The sequence below is a fragment of the Schistocerca serialis genome, chromosome 7 (assembly GCF_023864345.2).
Source record: "Schistocerca serialis cubense isolate TAMUIC-IGC-003099 chromosome 7, iqSchSeri2.2, whole genome shotgun sequence".
In the NCBI taxonomy this organism is placed as follows: Eukaryota; Metazoa; Arthropoda; class Insecta; order Orthoptera; family Acrididae; genus Schistocerca; species Schistocerca serialis.
The window spans coordinates 604020814-604041570 of NC_064644.1; the positions used below are offsets into that span (position 1 = coordinate 604020814).

Here is a 20757-nt window from a genome sequence, read left to right on the forward strand (position 1 = left end):
CGCAATTCTCCAATTTCAGTACTAAAAATGCGAAGCTACTTCTTGCTGTGTCCCATCGCAAGTTACATTCAAGCCCTTATGACGCTGATCAAGCAAGAGGTTGCAAATCAGCTTCAATCGCTTACTGCCATCTCAGTCGGTTGCAGAGGGTACGTCACCCTATGTCATACAATGGCGACTTGCCGCTATTACCAAAGCGGCGGCGGCGCCGACGACGACGACGACAACCGCGAGGGTCTCTACCAGGGGTAGAAAATACATCACAAGGACTAAGTATTTCACGTCGGCATTCTCCAGAGACTGCCAAAAGCAGAAGTTTCTGGTGCCTACTTTAATAGCAGCATTCGCACTATTCATTTGCGAGAGCATTTCTTAAATACCGCACCCATTCATAATTCTTTTTATTCTTGACCGCTTTTTTCGAAAGGGCAAAGGTAGAAGGGGCTGTTACAAAATTCATTTGCCTCCTGTGAGGATCGAACTCACAACCTCTGGTTTACTAGACCAGCGCTCTGCCACTGAGCTAAGGAGGCGCCGCCTAGCGCACTTTTCTGGTACTTTATTCTTATGGACTAGTGAATCGGAGCCCTTCAGCTGGAAACGCACCGCATTAGCGACCATTATTTGTATTTAGTTAGCACAGCTGCTGCTTTCCTACACATCTCACACGATATCGATGTACACCTAAAATTCCAAAACAACACATTTATTTCATTTCAGAGTTACTTTCAGTTTCGAAAACCATTCCTCTGATATTAATACGAAGCTAGGCATCGTCTTAACCCGTTACGTTCATTACGCAAGGCTCACGAGAGGGGCGCAGGTTGCATCCGCGTAGACACAAAATTTTGCGCCCGCCCAGCGTGGGGCTCGAACCCACGACCCTGAGATTAAGAGTCTCATGCTCGACCGACTGAGCTAGCCGGGCCCCACACAACGTGATACGAGCCATACAGTACTTATGGGACCTGCGACCATCTATGGAAGGTCCTTTTCACTACAGCTTATTTCCTGCTGCCACAAATGAGCTACAATCCTATTCAATGAACAATTGTAACAGATGCCTGTGGCGTAGCTCTTGGGTCCTGAATCAGACGCAGTAGTTCCAACAAAAACTCTCCTGATCGGCACTTTGCCGAAAATTTCGCTACAGAACCCCCTGTCTTGCTTGTGCTTCAGGTAGACGCCGGTTTGCAGCCAGGAAGCGGACAGCAGCAACTTTCAACTAGTTTTGTAGTACTCAAACAACACAGTGAAACAGCATGCATCTTTTGCAGAACTGGAAAAAGTCGACCGTGACAGGATTCGAACCTGCAATCTTCGGATCCGAAGTCCGACGCCTTATCCATTAGGCCACACGGTCACTGGCGCAATGTGCTTCCCCACACACACCTCATTTTCGCCATTTGTACGCTTGCCGGAATGAATTTCCCATCTTTGACGCAATTCTCCAATTTCAGTACTAAAAATGCGAAGCTACTTCTTGCTGTGTCCCATCGCAAGTTACATTCAAGCCCTTATGACGCTGATCAAGCAAGAGGTTGCAAATCAGCTTCAATCGCTTACTGCCATCTCAGTCGGTTGCAGAGGGTACGTCACCCTATGTCATACAATGGCGACTTGCCGCTATTACCAAAGCGGCGGCGGCGCCGACGACGACGACGACAACCGCGAGGGTCTCTACCAGGGGTAGAAAATACATCACAAGGACTAAGTATTTCACGTCGGCATTCTCCAGAGACTGCCAAAAGCAGAAGTTTCTGGTGCCTACTTTAATAGCAGCATTCGCACTATTCATTTGCGAGAGCATTTCTTAAATACCGCACCCATTCATAATTCTTTTTATTCTTGACCGCTTTTTTCGAAAGGGCAAAGGTAGAAGGGGCTGTTACAAAATTCATTTGCCTCCTGTGAGGATCGAACTCACAACCTCTGGTTTACTAGACCAGCGCTCTGCCACTGAGCTAAGGAGGCGCCGCCTAGCGCACTTTTCTGGTACTTTATTCTTATGGACTAGTGAATCGGAGCCCTTCAGCTGGAAACGCACCGCATTAGCGACCATTATTTGTATTTAGTTAGCACAGCTGCTGCTTTCCTACACATCTCACACGATATCGATGTACACCTAAAATTCCAAAACAACACATTTATTTCATTTCAGAGTTACTTTCAGTTTCGAAAACCATTCCTCTGATATTAATACGAAGCTAGGCATCGTCTTAACCCGTTACGTTCATTACGCAAGGCTCACGAGAGGGGCGCAGGTTGCATCCGCGTAGACACAAAATTTTGCGCCCGCCCAGCGTGGGGCTCGAACCCACGACCCTGAGATTAAGAGTCTCATGCTCGACCGACTGAGCTAGCCGGGCCCCACACAACGTGATACGAGCCATACAGTACTTATGGGACCTGCGACCATCTATGGAAGGTCCTTTTCACTACAGCTTATTTCCTGCTGCCACAAATGAGCTACAATCCTATTCAATGAACAATTGTAACAGATGCCTGTGGCGTAGCTCTTGGGTCCTGAATCAGACGCAGTAGTTCCAACAAAAACTCTCCTGATCGGCACTTTGCCGAAAATTTCGCTTCAGAACCCCCTGTCTTGCTTGTGCTTCAGGTAGACGGTGGTTTGCAGCCAGGAAGCGGACAGCAGCAACTTTCAACTAGTTTTGTAGTACTCAAACAACACAGTGAAACAGCATGCATCTTTTGCAGAACTGGAAAAAGTCGACCGTGACAGGATTCGAACCTGCAATCTTCGGATCCGAAGTCCGACGCCTTATCCATTAGGCCACACGGTCACTGGCGCAATGTGCTTCCCCACACACACCTCATTTTCGCCATTTGTACGCTTGCCGGAATGAATTTCCCATCTTTGACGCAATTCTCCAATTTCAGTACTAAAAATGCGAAGCTACTTCTTGCTGTGTCCCATCGCAAGTTACATTCAAGCCCTTATGACGCTGATCAAGCAAGAGGTTGCAAATCAGCTTCAATCGCTTACTGCCATCTCAGTCGGTTGCAGAGGGTACGTCACCCTATGTCATACAATGGCGACTTGCCGCTATTACCAAAGCGGCGGCGGCGCCGACGACGACGACGACAACCGCGAGGGTCTCTACCAGGGGTAGAAAATACATCACAAGGACTAAGTATTTCACGTCGGCATTCTCCAGAGACTGCCAAAAGCAGAAGATTTTTTTTTTTTTTTTTTTTTTTTTTTTTTTTTTTTTTACTTTATTGTTATTGTAAAACCTGTACAATTCAGGTAGGCTGGCAGCGGCACACTACGCCGCTCTTCAGCCATAGCGTTTTACAAGAGTAGAAAACATGGTGAATAACAATGAACAAAGTGACGGGCAAAAGAGAGAGGTCACAGAGACATAAAAAACACGGAGTCGTTCACATGTGACGATAACAACACTGAAAACACGATGGCACGGCGCACAAAACACTGGTGAGTCCGACGGCACAAGTGAACGTAGGAGTGGGATGGCGGACACCAAAAACACTATATGACGTCACACACACGAAGCACAAAAGGCGACGATCTCCGGCGCGCGAATGTTCACTATACGTGTGCGAGTCCGGGGACCTGCCAAGAGAGGAGGAGGAGGAAGGGGAGTGGGAGAGCGAGAGGGGGGAGCAGAGATGCCACGGGCAGGGGAGATAGGGGGGAGGGAGGAAGGGGCAGAGGAAGCCCGGGGGAAGAGGGGGAAGGGAGGGGACAGGGAGATGGAAAAAGAAGGGAAGAGAAGAGAAGGGAGGGAGGGTGCCGAAAGGAAAGGACACGGGAAGTGGGGGGTGGGGCAGGGTCAAAGTTGATAGGAGGGGTAGATGGAGGGGACGAGGACATCATCAGGGAGAGGGAGCTGGCGGAAGCCACCTTGGGAGAGGGTATGGAGGGTGGAGAGATGGAGACCGGGTGGGACATGCGAATACAGGCGCGGCAGCGGGCGGGGGTGGGAGAGGAGCGAGGAAACGAGCGGGTGAGGAGGATCAAGTTTACGTGAGGTGTACAGGATACGCATCCTTTCAAGGAAAAGGAGGAGGTGGGGGAAGGGAAAAGCAGAAGTTTCTGGTGCCTACTTTAATAGCAGCATTCGCACTATTCATTTGCGAGAGCATTTCTTAAATACCGCACCCATTCATAATTCTTTTTATTCTTGACCGCTTTTTTCGAAAGGGCAAAGGTAGAAGGGGCTGTTACAAAATTCATTTGCCTCCTGTGAGGATCGAACTCACAACCTCTGGTTTACTAGACCAGCGCTCTGCCACTGAGCTAAGGAGGCGCCGCCTAGCGCACTTTTCTGGTACTTTATTCTTATGGACTAGTGAATCGGAGCCCTTCAGCTGGAAACGCACCGCATTAGCGACCATTATTTGTATTTAGTTAGCACAGCTGCTGCTTTCCTACACATCTCACACGATATCGATGTACACCTAAAATTCCAAAACAACACATTTATTTCATTTCAGAGTTACTTTCAGTTTCGAAAACCATTCCTCTGATATTAATACGAAGCTAGGCATCGTCTTAACCCGTTACGTTCATTACGCAAGGCTCACGAGAGGGGCGCAGGTTGCATCCGCGTAGACACAAAATTTTGCGCCCGCCCAGCGTGGGGCTCGAACCCACGACCCTGAGATTAAGAGTCTCATGCTCGACCGACTGAGCTAGCCGGGCCCCACACAACGTGATACGAGCCATACAGTACTTATGGGACCTGCGACCATCTATGGAAGGTCCTTTTCACTACAGCTTATTTCCTGCTGCCACAAATGAGCTACAATCCTATTCAATGAACAATTGTAACAGATGCCTGTGGCGTAGCTCTTGGGTCCTGAATTAGACGCAGTAGTTCCAACAAAAACTCTCCTGATCGGCACTTTGCCGAAAATTTCGCTACAGAACCCCCTGTCTTGCTTGTGCTTCAGGTAGACGCCGGTTTGCAGCCAGGAAGCGGACAGCAGCAACTTTCAACTAGTTTTGTAGTACTCAAACAACACAGTGAAACAGCATGCATCTTTTGCAGAACTGGAAAAAGTCGACCGTGACAGGATTCGAACCTGCAATCTTCGGATCCGAAGTCCGACGCCTTATCCATTAGGCCACACGGTCACTGGCGCAATGTGCTTCCCCACACACACCTCATTTTCGCCATTTGTACGCTTGCCAGAATGAATTTCCCATCTTTGACGCAATTCTCCAATTTCAGTACTAAAAATGCGAAGCTACTTCTTGCTGTGTCCCATCGCAAGTTACATTCAAGCCCTTATGACGCTGATCAAGCAAGAGGTTGCAAATCAGCTTCAATCGCTTACTGCCATCTCAGTCGGTTGCAGAGGGTACGTCACCCTATGTCATACAATGGCGACTTGCCGCTATTACCAAAGCGGCGGCGGCGCCGACGACGACGACGACAACCGCGAGCGTCTCTACCAGGGGTAGAAAATACATCACAAGGACTAAGTATTTCACGTCGGCATTCTCCAGAGACTGCCAAAAGCAGAAGTTTCTGGTGCCTACTTTAATAGCAGCATTCGCACTATTCATTTGCGAGAGCATTTCTTAAATACCGCACCCATTCATAATTCTTTTTATTCTTGACCGCTTTTTTCGAAAGGGCAAAGGTAGAAGGGGCTGTTACAAAATTCATTTGCCTCCTGTGAGGATCGAACTCACAACCTCTGGTTTACTAGACCAGCGCTCTGCCACTGAGCTAAGGAGGCGCCGCCTAGCGCACTTTTCTGGTACTTTATTCTTATAGACTAGTGAATCGGAGCCCTTCAGCTGGAAACGCACCGCATTAGCGACCATTATTTGTATTTAGTTAGCACAGCTGCTGCTTTCCTACACATCTCACACGATATCGATGTACACCTAAAATTCCAAAACAACACATTTATTTCATTTCAGAGTTACTTTCAGTTTCGAAAACCATTCCTCTGATATTAATACGAAGCTAGGCATCGTCTTAACCCGTTACGTTCATTACGCAAGGCTCACGAGAGGGGCGCAGGTTGCATCCCCGTAGACACAAAATTTTGCGCCCGCCCAGCGTGGGGCTCGAACCCACGACCCTGAGATTAAGAGTCTCATGCTCGACCGACTGAGCTAGCCGGGCCCCACACAACGTGATACGAGCCATACAGTACTTATGGGACCTGCGACCATCTATGGAAGGTCCTTTTCACTACAGCTTATTTCCTGCTGCCACAAATGAGCTACAATCCTATTCAATGAACAATTGTAACAGATGCCTGTGGCGTAGCTCTTGGGTCCTGAATCAGACGCAGTAGTTCCAACAAAAACTCTCCTGATCGGCACTTTGCCGAAAATTTCGCTACAGAACCCCCTGTCTTGCTTGTGCTTCAGGTAGACGCCGGTTTGCAGCCAGGAAGCGGACAGCAGCAACTTTCAACTAGTTTTGTAGTACTCAAACAACACAGTGAAACAGCATGCATCTTTTGCAGAACTGGAAAAAGTCGACCGTGACAGGATTCGAACCTGCAATCTTCGGATCCGAAGTCCGACGCCTTATCCATTAGGCCACACGGTCACTGGCGCAATGTGCTTCCCCACACACACCTCATTTTCGCCATTTGTACGCTTGCCGGAATGAATTTCCCATCTTTGACGCAATTCTCCAATTTCAGTACTAAAAATGCGAAGCTACTTCTTGCTGTGTCCCATCGCAAGTTACATTCAAGCCCTTATGACGCTGATCAAGCAAGAGGTTGCAAATCAGCTTCAATCGCTTACTGCCATCTCAGTCGGTTGCAGAGGGTACGTCACCCTATGTCATACAATGGCGACTTGCCGCTATTACCAAAGCGGCGGCGGCGCCGACGACGACGACGACGACAACCGCGAGGGTCTCTACCAGGGGTAGAAAATACATCACAAGGACTAAGTATTTCACGTCGGCATTCTCCAGAGACTGCCAAAAGCAGAAGTTTCTGGTGCCTACTTTAATAGCAGCATTCGCACTATTCATTTGCGAGAGCATTTCTTAAATACCGCACCCATTCATAATTCTTTTTATTCTTGACCGCTTTTTTCGAAAGGGCAAAGGTAGAAGGGGCTGTTACAAAATTCATTTGCCTCCTGTGAGGATCGAACTCACAACCTCTGGTTTACTAGACCAGCGCTCTGCCACTGAGCTAAGGAGGCGCCGCCTAGCGCACTTTTCTGGTACTTTATTCTTATGGACTAGTGAATCGGAGCCCTTCAGCTGGAAACGCACCGCATTAGCGACCATTATTTGTATTTAGTTAGCACAGCTGCTGCTTTCCTACACATCTCACACGATATCGATGTACACCTAAAATTCCAAAACAACACATTTATTTCATTTCAGAGTTACTTTCAGTTTCGAAAACCATTCCTCTGATATTAATACGAAGCTAGGCATCGTCTTAACCCGTTACGTTCATTACGCAAGGCTCACGAGAGGGGCGCAGGTTGCATCCGCGTAGACACAAAATTTTGCGCCCGCCCAGCGTGGGGCTCGAACCCACGACCCTGAGATTAAGAGTCTCATGCTCGACCGACTGAGCTAGCCGGGCCCCACACAACGTGATACGAGCCATACAGTACTTATGGGACCTGCGACCATCTATGGAAGGTCCTTTTCACTACAGCTTATTTCCTGCTGCCACAAATGAGCTACAATCCTATTCAATGAACAATTGTAACAGATGCCTGTGGCGTAGCTCTTGGGTCCTGAATCAGACGCAGTAGTTCCAACAAAAACTCTCCTGATCGGCACTTTGCCGAAAATTTCGCTACAGAACCCCCTGTCTTGCTTGTGCTTCAGGTAGACGCCGGTTTGCAGCCAGGAAGCGGACAGCAGCAACTTTCAACTAGTTTTGTAGTACTCAAACAACACAGTGAAACAGCATGCATCTTTTCCAGAACTGGAAAAAGTCGACCGTGACAGGATTCGAACCTGCAATCTTCGGATCCGAAGTCCGACGCCTTATCCATTAGGCCACACGGTCACTGGCGCAATGTGCTTCCCCACACACACCTCATTTTCGCCATTTGTACGCTTGCCGGAATGAATTTCCCATCTTTGACGCAATTCTCCAATTTCAGTACTAAAAATGCGAAGCTACTTCTTGCTGTGTCCCATCGCAAGTTACATTCAAGCCCTTATGACGCTGATCAAGCAAGAGGTTGCAAATCAGCTTCAATCGCTTACTGCCATCTCAGTCGGTTGCAGAGGGTACGTCACCCTATGTCATACAATGGCGACTTGCCGCTATTACCAAAGCGGCGGCGGCGCCGACGACGACGACGACAACCGCGAGGGTCTCTACCAGGGGTAGAAAATACATCACAAGGACTAAGTATTTCACGTCGGCATTCTCCAGAGACTGCCAAAAGCAGAAGTTTCTGGTGCCTACTTTAATAGCAGCATTCGCACTATTCATTTGCGAGAGCATTTCTTAAATACCGCACCCATTCATAATTCTTTTTATTCTTGACCGCTTTTTTCGAAAGGGCAAAGGTAGAAGGGGCTGTTACAAAATTCATTTGCCTCCTGTGAGGATCGAACTCACAACCTCTGGTTTACTAGACCAGCGCTCTGCCACTGAGCTAAGGAGGCGCCGCCTAGCGCACTTTTCTGGTACTTTATTCTTATGGACTAGTGAATCGGAGCCCTTCAGCTGGAAACGCACCGCATTAGCGACCATTATTTGTATTTAGTTAGCACAGCTGCTGCTTTCCTACACATCTCACACGATATCGATGTACACCTAAAATTCCAAAACAACACATTTATTTCATTTCAGAGTTACTTTCAGTTTCGAAAACCATTCCTCTGATATTAATACGAAGCTAGGCATCGTCTTAACCCGTTACGTTCATTACGCAAGGCTCACGAGAGGGGCGCAGGTTGCATCCGCGTAGACACAAAATTTTGCGCCCGCCCAGCGTGGGGCTCGAACCCACGACCCTGAGATTAAGAGTCTCATGCTGACCGACTGAGCTAGCCGGGCCCCACACAACGTGATACGAGCCATACAGTACTTATGGGACCTGCGACCATCTATGGAAGGTCCTTTTCACTACAGCTTATTTCCTGCTGCCACAAATGAGCTACAATCCTATTCAATGAACAATTGTAACAGATGCCTGTGGCGTAGCTCTTGGGTCCTGAATCAGACGCAGTAGTTCCAACAAAAACTCTCCTGATCGGCACTTTGCCGAAAATTTCGCTACAGAACCCCCTGTCTTGCTTGTGCTTCAGGTAGACGCCGGTTTGCAGCCAGGAAGCGGACAGCAGCAACTTTCAACTAGTTTTGTAGTACTCAAACAACACAGTGAAACAGCATGCATCTTTTGCAGAACTGGAAAAAGTCGACCGTGACAGGATTCGAACCTGCAATCTTCGGACCCGAAGTCCGACGCCTTATCCATTAGGCCACACGGTCACTGGCGCAATGTGCTTCCCCACACACACCTCATTTTCGCCATTTGTACGCTTGCCGGAATGAATTTCCCATCTTTGACGCAATTCTCCAATTTCAGTACTAAAAATGCGAAGCTACTTCTTGCTGTGTCCCATCGCAAGTTACATTCAAGCCCTTATGACGCTGATCAAGCAAGAGGTTGCAAATCAGCTTCAATCGCTTACTGCCATCTCAGTCGGTTGCAGAGGGTACGTCACCCTATGTCATACAATGGCGACTTGCCGCTATTACCAAAGCGGCGGCGGCGCCGACGACGACGACGACAACCGCGAGGGTCTCTACCAGGGGTAGAAAATACATCACAAGGACTAAGTATTTCACGTCGGCATTCTCCAGAGACTGCCAAAAGCAGAAGTTTCTGGTGCCTACTTTAATAGCAGCATTCGCACTATTCATTTGCGAGAGCATTTCTTAAATACCGCACCCATTCATAATTCTTTTTATTCTTGACCGCTTTTTTCGAAAGGGCAAAGGTAGAAGGGGCTGTTACAAAATTCATTTGCCTCCTGTGAGGATCGAACTCACAACCTCTGGTTTACTAGACCAGCGCTCTGCCACTGAGCTAAGGAGGCGCCGCCTAGCGCACTTTTCTGGTACTTTATTCTTATGGACTAGTGAATCGGAGCCCTTCAGCTGGAAACGCACCGCATTAGCGACCATTATTTGTATTTAGTTAGCACAGCTGCTGCTTTCCTACACATCTCACACGATATCGATGTACACCTAAAATTCCAAAACAACACATTTATTTCATTTCAGAGTTACTTTCAGTTTCGAAAACCATTCCTCTGATATTAATACGAAGCTAGGCATCGTCTTAACCCGTTACGTTCATTACGCAAGGCTCACGAGAGGGGCGCAGGTTGCATCCGCGTAGACACAAAATTTTGCGCCCGCCCAGCGTGGGGCTCGAACCCACGACCCTGAGATTAAGAGTCTCATGCTCGACCGACTGAGCTAGCCGGGCCCCACACAACGTGATACGAGCCATACAGTACTTATGGGACCTGCGACCATCTATGGAAGGTCCTTTTCACTACAGCTTATTTCCTGCTGCCACAAATGAGCTACAATCCTATTCAATGAACAATTGTAACAGATGCCTGTGGCGTAGCTCTTGGGTCCTGAATCAGACGCAGTAGTTCCAACAAAAACTCTCCTGATCGGCACTTTGCCGAAAATTTCGCTACAGAACCCCCTGTCTTGCTTGTGCTTCAGGTAGACGCCGGTTTGCAGCCAGGAAGCGGACAGCAGCAACTTTCAACTAGTTTTGTAGTACTCAAACAACACAGTGAAACAGCATGCATCTTTTGCAGAACTGGAAAAAGTCCACCGTGACAGGATTCGAACCTGCAATCTTCGGATCCGAAGTCCGACGCCTTATCCATTAGGCCACACGGTCACTGGCGCAATGTGCTTCCCCACACACACCTCATTTTCGCCATTTGTACGCTTGCCGGAATGAATTTCCCATCTTTGACGCAATTCTCCAATTTCAGTACTAAAAATGCGAAGCTACTTCTTGCTGTGTCCCATCGCAAGTTACATTCAAGCCCTTATGACGCTGATCAAGCAAGAGGTTGCAAATCAGCTTCAATCGCTTACTGCCATCTCAGTCGGTTGCAGAGGGTACGTCACCCTATGTCATACAATGGCGACTTGCCGCTATTACCAAAGCGGCGGCGGCGCCGACGACGACGACGACAACCGCGAGGGTCTCTACCAGGGGTAGAAAATACATCACAAGGACTAAGTATTTCACGTCGGCATTCTCCAGAGACTGCCAAAAGCAGAAGTTTCTGGTGCCTACTTTAATAGCAGCATTCGCACTATTCATTTGCGAGAGCATTTCTTAAATACCGCACCCATTCATAATTCTTTTTATTCTTGACCGCTTTTTTCGAAAGGGCAAAGGTAGAAGGGGCTGTTACAAAATTCATTTGCCTCCTGTGAGGATCGAACTCACAACCTCTGGTTTACTAGACCAGCGCTCTGCCACTGAGCTAAGGAGGCGCCGCCTAGCGCACTTTTCTGGTACTTTATTCTTATGGACTAGTGAATCGGAGCCCTTCAGCTGGAAACGCACCGCATTAGCGACCATTATTTGTATTTAGTTAGCACAGCTGCTGCTTTCCTACACATCTCACACGATATCGATGTACACCTAAAATTCCAAAACAACACATTTATTTCATTTCAGAGTTACTTTCAGTTTCGAAAACCATTCCTCTGATATTAATACGAAGCTAGGCATCGTCTTAACCCGTTACGTTCATTACGCAAGGCTCACGAGAGGGGCGCAGGTTGCATCCGCGTAGACACAAAATTTTGCGCCCGCCCAGCGTGGGGCTCGAACCCACGACCCTGAGATTAAGAGTCTCATGCTCGACCGACTGAGCTAGCCGGGCCCCACACAACGTGATACGAGCCATACAGTACTTATGGGACCTGCGACCATCTATGGAAGGTCCTTTTCACTACAGCTTATTTCCTGCTGCCACAAATGAGCTACAATCCTATTCAATGAACAATTGTAACAGATGCCTGTGGCGTAGCTCTTGGGTCCTGAATCAGACGCAGTAGTTCCAACAAAAACTCTCCTGATCGGCACTTTGCCGAAAATTTCGCTACAGAACCCCCTGTCTTGCTTGTGCTTCAGGTAGACGCCGGTTTGCAGCCAGGAAGCGGACAGCAGCAACTTTCAACTAGTTTTGTAGTACTCAAACAACACAGTGAAACAGCATGCATCTTTTGCAGAACTGGAAAAAGTCGACCGTGACAGGATTCGAACCTGCAATCTTCGGATCCGAAGTCCGACGCCTTATCCATTAGGCCACACGGTCACTGGCGCAATGTGCTTCCCCACACACACCTCATTTTCGCCATTTGTACGCTTGCCGGAATGAATTTCCCATCTTTGACGCAATTCTCCAATTTCAGTACTAAAAATGCGAAGCTACTTCTTGCTGTGTCCCATCGCAAGTTACATTCAAGCCCTTATGACGCTGATCAAGCAAGAGGTTGCAAATCAGCTTCAATCGCTTACTGCCATCTCAGTCGGTTGCAGAGGGTACGTCACCCTATGTCATACAATGGCGACTTGCCGCTATTACCAAAGCGGCGGCGGCGCCGACGACGACGACGACAACCGCGAGGGTCTCTACCAGGGGTAGAAAATACATCACAAGGACTAAGTATTTCACGTCGGCATTCTCCAGAGACTGCCAAAAGCAGAAGTTTCTGGTGCCTACTTTAATAGCAGCATTCGCACTATTCATTTGCGAGAGCATTTCTTAAATACCGCACCCATTCATAATTCTTTTTATTCTTGACCGCTTTTTTCGAAAGGGCAAAGGTAGAAGGGGCTGTTACAAAATTCATTTGCCTCCTGTGAGGATCGAACTCACAACCTCTGGTTTACTAGACCAGCGCTCTGCCACTGAGCTAAGGAGGCGCCGCCTAGCGCACTTTTCTGGTACTTTATTCTTATGGACTAGTGAATCGGAGCCCTTCAGCTGGAAACGCACCGCATTAGCGACCATTATTTGTATTTAGTTAGCACAGCTGCTGCTTTCCTACACATCTCACACGATATCGATGTACACCTAAAATTCCAAAACAACACATTTATTTCATTTCAGAGTTACTTTCAGTTTCGAAAACCATTCCTCTGATATTAATACGAAGCTAGGCATCGTCTTAACCCGTTACGTTCATTACGCAAGGCTCACGAGAGGGGCGCAGGTTGCATCCGCGTAGACACAAAATTTTGCGCCCGCCCAGCGTGGGGCTCGAACCCACGACCCTGAGATTAAGAGTCTCATGCTCGACCGACTGAGCTAGCCGGGCCCCACACAACGTGATACGAGCCATACAGTACTTATGGGACCTGCGACCATCTATGGAAGGTCCTTTTCACTACAGCTTATTTCCTGCTGCCACAAATGAGCTACAATCCTATTCAATGAACAATTGTAACAGATGCCTGTGGCGTAGCTCTTGGGTCCTGAATCAGACGCAGTAGTTCCAACAAAAACTCTCCTGATCGGCACTTTGCCGAAAATTTCGCTACAGAACCCCCTGTCTTGCTTGTGCTTCAGGTAGACGCCGGTTTGCAGCCAGGAAGCGGACAGCAGCAACTTTCAACTAGTTTTGTAGTACTCAAACAACACAGTGAAACAGCATGCATCTTTTGCAGAACTGGAAAAAGTCGACCGTGACAGGATTCGAACCTGCAATCTTCGGATCCGAAGTCCGACGCCTTATCCATTAGGCCACACGGTCACTGGCGCAATGTGCTTCCCCACACACACCTCATTTTCGCCATTTGTACGCTTGCCGGAATGAATTTCCCATCTTTGACGCAATTCTCCAATTTCAGTACTAAAAATGCGAAGCTACTTCTTGCTGTGTCCCATCGCAAGTTACATTCAAGCCCTTATGACGCTGATCAAGCAAGAGGTTGCAAATCAGCTTCAATCGCTTACTGCCATCTCAGTCGGTTGCAGAGGGTACGTCACCCTATGTCATACAATGGCGACTTGCCGCTATTACCAAAGCGGCGGCGGCGCCGACGACGACGACGACAACCGCGAGGGTCTCTACCAGGGGTAGAAAATACATCACAAGGACTAAGTATTTCACGTCGGCATTCTCCAGAGACTGCCAAAAGCAGAAGTTTCTGGTGCCTACTTTAATAGCAGCATTCGCACTATTCATTTGCGAGAGCATTTCTTAAATACCGCACCCATTCATAATTCTTTTTATTCTTGACCGCTTTTTTCGAAAGGGCAAAGGTAGAAGGGGCTGTTACAAAATTCATTTGCCTCCTGTGAGGATCGAACTCACAACCTCTGGTTTACTAGACCAGCGCTCTGCCACTGAGCTAAGGAGGCGCCGCCTAGCGCACTTTTCTGGTACTTTATTCTTATGGACTAGTGAATCGGAGCCCTTCAGCTGGAAACGCACCGCATTAGCGACCATTATTTGTATTTAGTTAGCACAGCTGCTGCTTTCCTACACATCTCACACGATATCGATGTACACCTAAAATTCCAAAACAACACATTTATTTCATTTCAGAGTTACTTTCAGTTTCGAAAACCATTCCTCTGATATTAATACGAAGCTAGGCATCGTCTTAACCCGTTACGTTCATTACGCAAGGCTCACGAGAGGGGCGCAGGTTGCATCCGCGTAGACACAAAATTTTGCGCCCGCCCAGCGTGGGGCTCGAACCCACGACCCTGAGATTAAGAGTCTCATGCTCGACCGACTGAGCTAGCCGGGCCCCACACAACGTGATACGAGCCATACAGTACTTATGGGACCTGCGACCATCTATGGAAGGTCCTTTTCACTACAGCTTATTTCCTGCTGCCACAAATGAGCTACAATCCTATTCAATGAACAATTGTAACAGATGCCTGTGGCGTAGCTCTTGGGTCCTGAATCAGACGCAGTAGTTCCAACAAAAACTCTCCTGATCGGCACTTTGCCGAAAATTTCGCTACAGAACCCCCTGTCTTGCTTGTGCTTCAGGTAGACGCCGGTTTGCAGCCAGGAAGCGGACAGCAGCAACTTTCAACTAGTTTTGTAGTACTCAAACAACACAGTGAAACAGCATGCATCTTTTGCAGAACTGGAAAAAGTCGACCGTGACAGGATTCGAACCTGCAATCTTCGGATCCGAAGTCCGACGCCTTATCCATTAGGCCACACGGTCACTGGCGCAATGTGCTTCCCCACACACACCTCATTTTCGCCATTTGTACGCTTGCCGGAATGAATTTCCCATCTTTGACGCAATTCTCCAATTTCAGTATTAAAAATGCGAAGCTACTTCTTGCTGTGTCCCATCGCAAGTTACATTCAAGCCCTTATGACGCTGATCAAGCAAGAGGTTGCAAATCAGCTTCAATCGCTTACTGCCATCTCAGTCGGTTGCAGACGGTACGTCACCCTATGTCATACAATGGCGACTTGCCGCTATTACCAAAGCGGCGGCGGCGCCGACGACGACGACGACAACCGCGAGGGTCTCTACCAGGGGTAGAAAATACATCACAAGAACTAAGTATTTCACGTCGGCATTCTCCAGAGACTGCCAAAAGCAGCAGTTTCTGGTGCCTACTTTAATAGCAGCATTCGCACTATTCATTTGCGAGAGCATTTCTTAAATACCGCACCCATTCATAATTCTTTTTATTCTTACCGCTTTTTTCGAAAGGGCAAAGGTAGAAGGGGCTGTTACAAAATTCATTTGCCTCCTGTGAGGATCGAACTCACGACCTCTGGTTTACTAGACCAGCGCTCTGCCACTGAGCTAAGGAGGCGCCGCCTAGCGCACTTTTCTGGTACTTTATTCTTATGGACTAGTGAATCGGAGCCCTTCAGCTGGAAACGCACCGCATTAGCGACCATTATTTGTATTTAGTTAGCACAGCTGCTGCTTTCCTACACATCTCACACGATATCGATGTACACCTAAAATTCCAAAACAACACATTTATTTCATTTCAGAGTTACTTTCAGTTTCAAAAACCATTCCTCTGATATTAATACGAAGCTAGGCATCGTCTTAACCCGTTACGTTCATTACGCAAGGCTCACGAGAGGGGCGCAGGTTGCATCCCCGTAGACACAAAATTTTGCGCCCGCCCAGCGTGGGGCTCGAACCCACGACCCTGAGATTAAGAGTCTCATGCTCGACCGACTGAGCTAGCCGGGCCCCACACAACGTGTTACGAGCCATACAGTACTTATGGGACCTGCGACCATCTATGGAAGGTCCTTTTCACTACAGCTTATTTCCTGCTGCCACAAATGAGCTACAATCCTATTCAATGAACAATTGTAACAGATGCCTGTGGCGTAGCTCTTGGGTCCTGAATCAGACGCAGTAGTTCCAACAAAAACTCTCCTGATCGGCACTTTGCCGAAAATTTCGCTACAGAACCCCCTGTCTTGCTTGTGCTTCAGGTAGACGCCGGTTTGCAGCCAGGAAGCGGACAGCAGCAACTTTCAACTAGTTTTGTAGTACTCAAACAACACAGTGAAACAGCATGCATCTTTTGCAGAACTGGAAAAAGTCGACCGTGACAGGATTCGAACCTTTAGTCTTCGGATCCGAAGTCCGACGCCTTATCCATTAGGCCACACGGTCACTGGCGCAATGTGCTTCCCCACACACACCTCATTTTCGCCATTTGTACGCTTGCCGGAATGAATTTCCCATCTTTGACGCAATTCTCCAATTTCAGTACTAAAAATGCGAAGCTACTTCTTGCTGTGTCCCATCGCAAGTTACATTCAAGCCCTTATGACGCTGATCAAGCAAGAGGTTGCAAATCAGCTTCAATCGCTTACTGCCATCTCAGTCGGTTGCAGAGGGTACGTCACCCTATGTCATACAATGGCGACTTGCCGCTATTACCAAAGCGGCGGCGGCGCCGACGACGACGACGACGACGACAACCGCGAGGGTCTCTACCAGGGGTAGAAAATACATCACAAGGACTAAGTATTTCACGTCGGCATTCTCCAGAGACTGCCAAAAGCAGAAGTTTCTGGTGCCTACTTTAATAGCAGCATTCGCACTATTCATTTGCGAGAGCATTTCTTAAATACCGCACCCATTCATAATTCTTTTTATTCTTGACCGCTTTTTTCGAAAGGGCAAAGGTAGAAGGGGCTGTTACAAAATTCAGTTGCCTCCTGTGAGGATCGAACTCACAACCTCTGGTTTACTAGACCAGCGCTCTGCCACTGAGCTAAGGAGGCGCCGCCTAGCGCACTTTTCTGGTACTTTATTCTTATGGACTAGTGAATCGGAGCCCTTCAGCTGGAAACGCACCGCATTAGCGACCATTATTTGTATTTAGTTAGCACAGCTGCTGCTTTCCTACACATCTCACACGATATCGATGTACACCTAAAATTCCAAAACAACACATTTATTTCATTTCAGAGTTACTTTCAGTTTCGAAAACCATTCCTCTGATATTAATACGAAGCTAGGCATCGTCTTAACCCGTTACGTTCATTACGCAAGGCTCACGAGAGGGGCGCAGGTTGCATCCGCGTAGACACAAAATTTTGCGCCCGCCCAGCGTGGGGCTCGAACCCACGACCCTGAGATTAAGAGTCTCATGCTCGACCGACTGAGCTAGCCGGGCCCCACACAACGTGATACGAGCCATACAGTACTTATGGGACCTGCGACCATCTATGGAAGGTCCTTTTCACTACAGCTTATTTCCTGCTGCCACAAATGAGCTACAATCCTATTCAATGAACAATTGTAACAGATGCCTGTGGCGTAGCTCTTGGGTCCTGAATCAGACGCAGTAGTTCCAACAAAAACTCTCCTGATCGGCACTTTGCCGAAAATTTCGCTACAGAACCCCCTGTCTTGCTTGTGCTTCAGGTAGACGCCGGTTTGCAGCCAGGAAGCGGACAGCAGCAACTTTCAACTAGTTTTGTAGTACTCAAACAACACAGTGAAACAGCATGCATCTTTTGCAGAACTGGAAAAAGTCGACCGTGACAGGATTCGAACCTGCAATCTTCGGATCCGAAGTCCGACGCCTTATCCATTAGGCCACACGGTCACTGGCGCAATGTGCTTCCCCACACACACCTCATTTTCGCCATTTGTACGCTTGCCGGAATGAATTTCCCATCTTTGACGCAATTCTCCAATTTCAGTACTAAAAATGCGAAGCTACTTCTTGCTGTGTCCCATCGCAAGTTACATTCAAGCCCTTATGACGCTGATCAAGCAAGAGGTTGCAAATCAGCTTCAATCGCTTACTGCCATCTCAGTCGGTTGCAGAGGGTACGTCACCCTATGTCATACAATGGCGACTTGCCGCTATTACCAAAGCGGCGGCGGCGCCGACGACGACGACGACAACCGCGAGGGTCTCTACCAGGGGTAGAAAATACATCACAAGGACTAAGTATTTCACGTCGGCATTCTCCAGAGACTGCCAAAAGCAGCAGTTTCTGGTGCCTACTTTAATAGCAGCATTCGCACTATTCATTTGCGAGAGCATTTCTTAAATACCGCACCCATTCATAATTCTTTTTATTCTTGACCGCTTTTTTCGAAAGGGCAAAGGTAGAAGGGGCTGTTACAAAATTCATTTGCCTCCTGTGAGGATCGAACTCACAACCTCTGGTTTACTAGACCAGCGCTCTGCCACTGAGCTAAGGAGGCGCCGCCTAGCGCACTTTTCTGGTACTTTATTCTTATGGACTAGTGAATCGGAGCCCTTCAGCTGGAAACGCACCGCATTAGCGACCATTATTTGTATTTAGTTAGCACAGCTGCTGCTTTCCTACACATCTCACACGATATCGATGTACACCTAAAATTCCAAAACAACACATTTATTTCATTTCAGAGTTACTTTCAGTTTCGAAAACCATTCCTCTGATATTAATACGAAGCTAGGCATCGTCTTAACCCGTTACGTTCATTACGCAAGGCTCACGAGAGGGGCGCAGGTTGCATCCGCGTAGACACAAAATTTTGCGCCCGCCCAGCGTGGGGCTCGAACCCACGACCCTGAGATTAAGAGTCTCATGCTCGACCGACTGAGCTAGCCGGGCCCCACACAACGTGATACGAGCCATACAGTACTTATGGGACCTGCGACCATCTATGGAAGGTCCTTTTCACTACAGCTTATTTCCTGCTGCCACAAATGAGCTACAATCCTATTCAATGAACAATTGTAACAGATGCCTGTGGCGTAGCTCTTGGGTCCTGAATCAGACGCAGTAGTTCCAACAAAAACTCTCCTGATCGGCACTTTGCCGAAAATTTCGCTACAGAACCCCCTGTCTTGCTTGTGCTTCAGGTAGACGCCGGTTTGCAGCCAGGAAGCGGACAGCAGCAACTTTCAACTAGTTTTGTAGTACTCAAACAACACAGTGAAACAGCATGCATCTTTTGCAGAACTGGAAAAAGTCGACCGTGACAGGATTCGAACCTGCAATCTTCGGATCCGAAGTCCGACGCCTTATCCATTAGGCCACACGGTCACTGGCGCAATGTGCTTCCCCACACACACCTCATTTTCGCCATTTGTACGCTTGCCGGAATGAATTTCCCATCTTTGACGCAATTCTCCAATTTCAGTATTAAAAATGCGAAGCTACTTCTTGCTGTGTCCCATCGCAAGTTACATTCAAGCCCTTATGACGCTGATCAAGCAAGAGGTTGCAAATCAGCTTCAATCGCTTACTGCCATCTCAGTCGGTTGCAGAGGGTACGTCACCCTATGTCATACAATGGCGACTTGCCGCTATTACCAAAGCGGCGGCGGCGCCGACGACGACGACGACAACCGCGAGGGTCTCTACCAGGGGTAGAAAATACATCACAAGAACTAAGTATTTCACGTCGGCATTCTCCAGAGACTGCCAAAAGCAGCAGTTTCTGGTGCCTACTTTAATAGCAGCATTCGCACTATTCATTTGCGAGAGCGTTTCTTAAATACCGCACCCATTCATAATTCTTTTTATTCTTACCGCTTTTTTCGAAAGGGCAAAGGTAGAAGGGGCTGTTACAAAATTCATTTGCCTCCTGTGAGGATCGAACTCACGACCTCTGGTTTACTAGACCAGCGCTCTGCCACTGAGCTAAGGAGGCGCCGCCTAGCGCACTTTTCTGGTACTTTATTCTTATGGACTAGTGAATCGGAGCCCTTCAGCTGGAAACGCACCGCATTAGCGACCATTATTTGTATTTAGTTAGCACAGCTGCTGCTTTCCTACACATCTCACACGATATCGATGTACACCTAAAATTCCAAAACAACACATTTATTTCATTTCAGAGTTACTTTCAGTTTCAAAAACCATTCCTCTGATATTAATACGAAGCTAGGCATCGTCTTAACCCGTTACGTTCATTACGCAAGGCTCACGAGAGGGGCGCAGGTTGCATCCCCGTAGACACAAAATTTTGCGCCCGCCCAGCGTGGGGCTCGAACCCACGACCCTGAGATTAAGAGTCTCATGCTCGACCGACTGAGCTAGCCGGGCCCCACACAACGTGTTACGAGCCATACAGTACTTATGGGACCTGCGACCATCTATGGAAGGTCCTTTTCACTACAGCTTATTTCCTGCTGCCACAAATGAGCTACAATCCTATTCAATGAACAATTGTAACAGATGCCTGTGGCGTAGCTCTTGGGTCCTGAATCAGACGCAGTAGTTCCAACAAAAACTCTCCTGATCGGCACTTTGCCG

The 20757-nt window shown here is 48.0% G+C and overlaps 41 non-coding genes across 41 annotated transcripts; all 41 read right to left on the minus strand.

Annotated features, from left to right (window-relative positions):
- Positions 1-461: 461 nt before the first annotated feature.
- Positions 462-533, minus strand: Trnat-agu (transfer RNA threonine (anticodon AGU)). Its single transcript has one exon. It is a non-coding gene; the product is annotated as a tRNA-Thr (tRNA).
- A 322-nt stretch (positions 534-855) lies between these two features.
- Trnak-cuu (transfer RNA lysine (anticodon CUU)) lies at positions 856-928 on the minus strand. Its single transcript has one exon. It is a non-coding gene; the product is annotated as a tRNA-Lys (tRNA).
- Positions 929-1290: 362 nt separating this feature from the next.
- On the minus strand, positions 1291-1363 carry Trnar-ucg (transfer RNA arginine (anticodon UCG)). Its single transcript has one exon. It is a non-coding gene; the product is annotated as a tRNA-Arg (tRNA).
- Positions 1364-1902: 539 nt separating this feature from the next.
- Positions 1903-1974, minus strand: Trnat-agu (transfer RNA threonine (anticodon AGU)). Its single transcript has one exon. It is a non-coding gene; the product is annotated as a tRNA-Thr (tRNA).
- A 322-nt stretch (positions 1975-2296) lies between these two features.
- On the minus strand, positions 2297-2369 carry Trnak-cuu (transfer RNA lysine (anticodon CUU)). The gene has a single exon. It is a non-coding gene; the product is annotated as a tRNA-Lys (tRNA).
- Positions 2370-2731: 362 nt separating this feature from the next.
- Positions 2732-2804, minus strand: Trnar-ucg (transfer RNA arginine (anticodon UCG)). Its single transcript has one exon. It is a non-coding gene; the product is annotated as a tRNA-Arg (tRNA).
- Positions 2805-4223: 1419 nt separating this feature from the next.
- On the minus strand, positions 4224-4295 carry Trnat-agu (transfer RNA threonine (anticodon AGU)). The gene has a single exon. It is a non-coding gene; the product is annotated as a tRNA-Thr (tRNA).
- A 322-nt stretch (positions 4296-4617) lies between these two features.
- On the minus strand, positions 4618-4690 carry Trnak-cuu (transfer RNA lysine (anticodon CUU)). The gene has a single exon. It is a non-coding gene; the product is annotated as a tRNA-Lys (tRNA).
- A 362-nt stretch (positions 4691-5052) lies between these two features.
- Trnar-ucg (transfer RNA arginine (anticodon UCG)) lies at positions 5053-5125 on the minus strand. Its single transcript has one exon. It is a non-coding gene; the product is annotated as a tRNA-Arg (tRNA).
- A 539-nt stretch (positions 5126-5664) lies between these two features.
- Trnat-agu (transfer RNA threonine (anticodon AGU)) lies at positions 5665-5736 on the minus strand. The gene has a single exon. It is a non-coding gene; the product is annotated as a tRNA-Thr (tRNA).
- Positions 5737-6058: 322 nt separating this feature from the next.
- Positions 6059-6131, minus strand: Trnak-cuu (transfer RNA lysine (anticodon CUU)). Its single transcript has one exon. It is a non-coding gene; the product is annotated as a tRNA-Lys (tRNA).
- Positions 6132-6493: 362 nt separating this feature from the next.
- On the minus strand, positions 6494-6566 carry Trnar-ucg (transfer RNA arginine (anticodon UCG)). Its single transcript has one exon. It is a non-coding gene; the product is annotated as a tRNA-Arg (tRNA).
- A 542-nt stretch (positions 6567-7108) lies between these two features.
- Trnat-agu (transfer RNA threonine (anticodon AGU)) lies at positions 7109-7180 on the minus strand. The gene has a single exon. It is a non-coding gene; the product is annotated as a tRNA-Thr (tRNA).
- A 322-nt stretch (positions 7181-7502) lies between these two features.
- On the minus strand, positions 7503-7575 carry Trnak-cuu (transfer RNA lysine (anticodon CUU)). Its single transcript has one exon. It is a non-coding gene; the product is annotated as a tRNA-Lys (tRNA).
- Positions 7576-7937: 362 nt separating this feature from the next.
- Trnar-ucg (transfer RNA arginine (anticodon UCG)) lies at positions 7938-8010 on the minus strand. The gene has a single exon. It is a non-coding gene; the product is annotated as a tRNA-Arg (tRNA).
- A 539-nt stretch (positions 8011-8549) lies between these two features.
- On the minus strand, positions 8550-8621 carry Trnat-agu (transfer RNA threonine (anticodon AGU)). The gene has a single exon. It is a non-coding gene; the product is annotated as a tRNA-Thr (tRNA).
- A 322-nt stretch (positions 8622-8943) lies between these two features.
- Positions 8944-9015, minus strand: Trnak-cuu (transfer RNA lysine (anticodon CUU)). Its single transcript has one exon. It is a non-coding gene; the product is annotated as a tRNA-Lys (tRNA).
- Positions 9016-9377: 362 nt separating this feature from the next.
- Trnar-ucg (transfer RNA arginine (anticodon UCG)) lies at positions 9378-9450 on the minus strand. The gene has a single exon. It is a non-coding gene; the product is annotated as a tRNA-Arg (tRNA).
- Positions 9451-9989: 539 nt separating this feature from the next.
- On the minus strand, positions 9990-10061 carry Trnat-agu (transfer RNA threonine (anticodon AGU)). Its single transcript has one exon. It is a non-coding gene; the product is annotated as a tRNA-Thr (tRNA).
- A 322-nt stretch (positions 10062-10383) lies between these two features.
- Trnak-cuu (transfer RNA lysine (anticodon CUU)) lies at positions 10384-10456 on the minus strand. Its single transcript has one exon. It is a non-coding gene; the product is annotated as a tRNA-Lys (tRNA).
- Positions 10457-10815: 359 nt separating this feature from the next.
- On the minus strand, positions 10816-10891 carry Trnar-ucg (transfer RNA arginine (anticodon UCG)). The gene has a single exon. It is a non-coding gene; the product is annotated as a tRNA-Arg (tRNA).
- Positions 10892-11430: 539 nt separating this feature from the next.
- Trnat-agu (transfer RNA threonine (anticodon AGU)) lies at positions 11431-11502 on the minus strand. The gene has a single exon. It is a non-coding gene; the product is annotated as a tRNA-Thr (tRNA).
- A 322-nt stretch (positions 11503-11824) lies between these two features.
- Positions 11825-11897, minus strand: Trnak-cuu (transfer RNA lysine (anticodon CUU)). Its single transcript has one exon. It is a non-coding gene; the product is annotated as a tRNA-Lys (tRNA).
- Positions 11898-12259: 362 nt separating this feature from the next.
- Positions 12260-12332, minus strand: Trnar-ucg (transfer RNA arginine (anticodon UCG)). The gene has a single exon. It is a non-coding gene; the product is annotated as a tRNA-Arg (tRNA).
- Positions 12333-12871: 539 nt separating this feature from the next.
- Trnat-agu (transfer RNA threonine (anticodon AGU)) lies at positions 12872-12943 on the minus strand. The gene has a single exon. It is a non-coding gene; the product is annotated as a tRNA-Thr (tRNA).
- Positions 12944-13265: 322 nt separating this feature from the next.
- Positions 13266-13338, minus strand: Trnak-cuu (transfer RNA lysine (anticodon CUU)). The gene has a single exon. It is a non-coding gene; the product is annotated as a tRNA-Lys (tRNA).
- Positions 13339-13700: 362 nt separating this feature from the next.
- Positions 13701-13773, minus strand: Trnar-ucg (transfer RNA arginine (anticodon UCG)). The gene has a single exon. It is a non-coding gene; the product is annotated as a tRNA-Arg (tRNA).
- A 539-nt stretch (positions 13774-14312) lies between these two features.
- Trnat-agu (transfer RNA threonine (anticodon AGU)) lies at positions 14313-14384 on the minus strand. Its single transcript has one exon. It is a non-coding gene; the product is annotated as a tRNA-Thr (tRNA).
- Positions 14385-14706: 322 nt separating this feature from the next.
- On the minus strand, positions 14707-14779 carry Trnak-cuu (transfer RNA lysine (anticodon CUU)). The gene has a single exon. It is a non-coding gene; the product is annotated as a tRNA-Lys (tRNA).
- Positions 14780-15141: 362 nt separating this feature from the next.
- Trnar-ucg (transfer RNA arginine (anticodon UCG)) lies at positions 15142-15214 on the minus strand. The gene has a single exon. It is a non-coding gene; the product is annotated as a tRNA-Arg (tRNA).
- A 538-nt stretch (positions 15215-15752) lies between these two features.
- Positions 15753-15824, minus strand: Trnat-agu (transfer RNA threonine (anticodon AGU)). Its single transcript has one exon. It is a non-coding gene; the product is annotated as a tRNA-Thr (tRNA).
- A 322-nt stretch (positions 15825-16146) lies between these two features.
- Positions 16147-16219, minus strand: Trnak-cuu (transfer RNA lysine (anticodon CUU)). Its single transcript has one exon. It is a non-coding gene; the product is annotated as a tRNA-Lys (tRNA).
- A 362-nt stretch (positions 16220-16581) lies between these two features.
- On the minus strand, positions 16582-16654 carry Trnar-ucg (transfer RNA arginine (anticodon UCG)). The gene has a single exon. It is a non-coding gene; the product is annotated as a tRNA-Arg (tRNA).
- Positions 16655-17199: 545 nt separating this feature from the next.
- Positions 17200-17271, minus strand: Trnat-agu (transfer RNA threonine (anticodon AGU)). Its single transcript has one exon. It is a non-coding gene; the product is annotated as a tRNA-Thr (tRNA).
- Positions 17272-17593: 322 nt separating this feature from the next.
- Trnak-cuu (transfer RNA lysine (anticodon CUU)) lies at positions 17594-17666 on the minus strand. The gene has a single exon. It is a non-coding gene; the product is annotated as a tRNA-Lys (tRNA).
- A 362-nt stretch (positions 17667-18028) lies between these two features.
- Trnar-ucg (transfer RNA arginine (anticodon UCG)) lies at positions 18029-18101 on the minus strand. Its single transcript has one exon. It is a non-coding gene; the product is annotated as a tRNA-Arg (tRNA).
- Positions 18102-18640: 539 nt separating this feature from the next.
- Positions 18641-18712, minus strand: Trnat-agu (transfer RNA threonine (anticodon AGU)). The gene has a single exon. It is a non-coding gene; the product is annotated as a tRNA-Thr (tRNA).
- A 322-nt stretch (positions 18713-19034) lies between these two features.
- Trnak-cuu (transfer RNA lysine (anticodon CUU)) lies at positions 19035-19107 on the minus strand. The gene has a single exon. It is a non-coding gene; the product is annotated as a tRNA-Lys (tRNA).
- Positions 19108-19469: 362 nt separating this feature from the next.
- On the minus strand, positions 19470-19542 carry Trnar-ucg (transfer RNA arginine (anticodon UCG)). Its single transcript has one exon. It is a non-coding gene; the product is annotated as a tRNA-Arg (tRNA).
- A 538-nt stretch (positions 19543-20080) lies between these two features.
- Positions 20081-20152, minus strand: Trnat-agu (transfer RNA threonine (anticodon AGU)). Its single transcript has one exon. It is a non-coding gene; the product is annotated as a tRNA-Thr (tRNA).
- A 322-nt stretch (positions 20153-20474) lies between these two features.
- Trnak-cuu (transfer RNA lysine (anticodon CUU)) lies at positions 20475-20547 on the minus strand. Its single transcript has one exon. It is a non-coding gene; the product is annotated as a tRNA-Lys (tRNA).
- Positions 20548-20757: the final 210 nt, after the last annotated feature.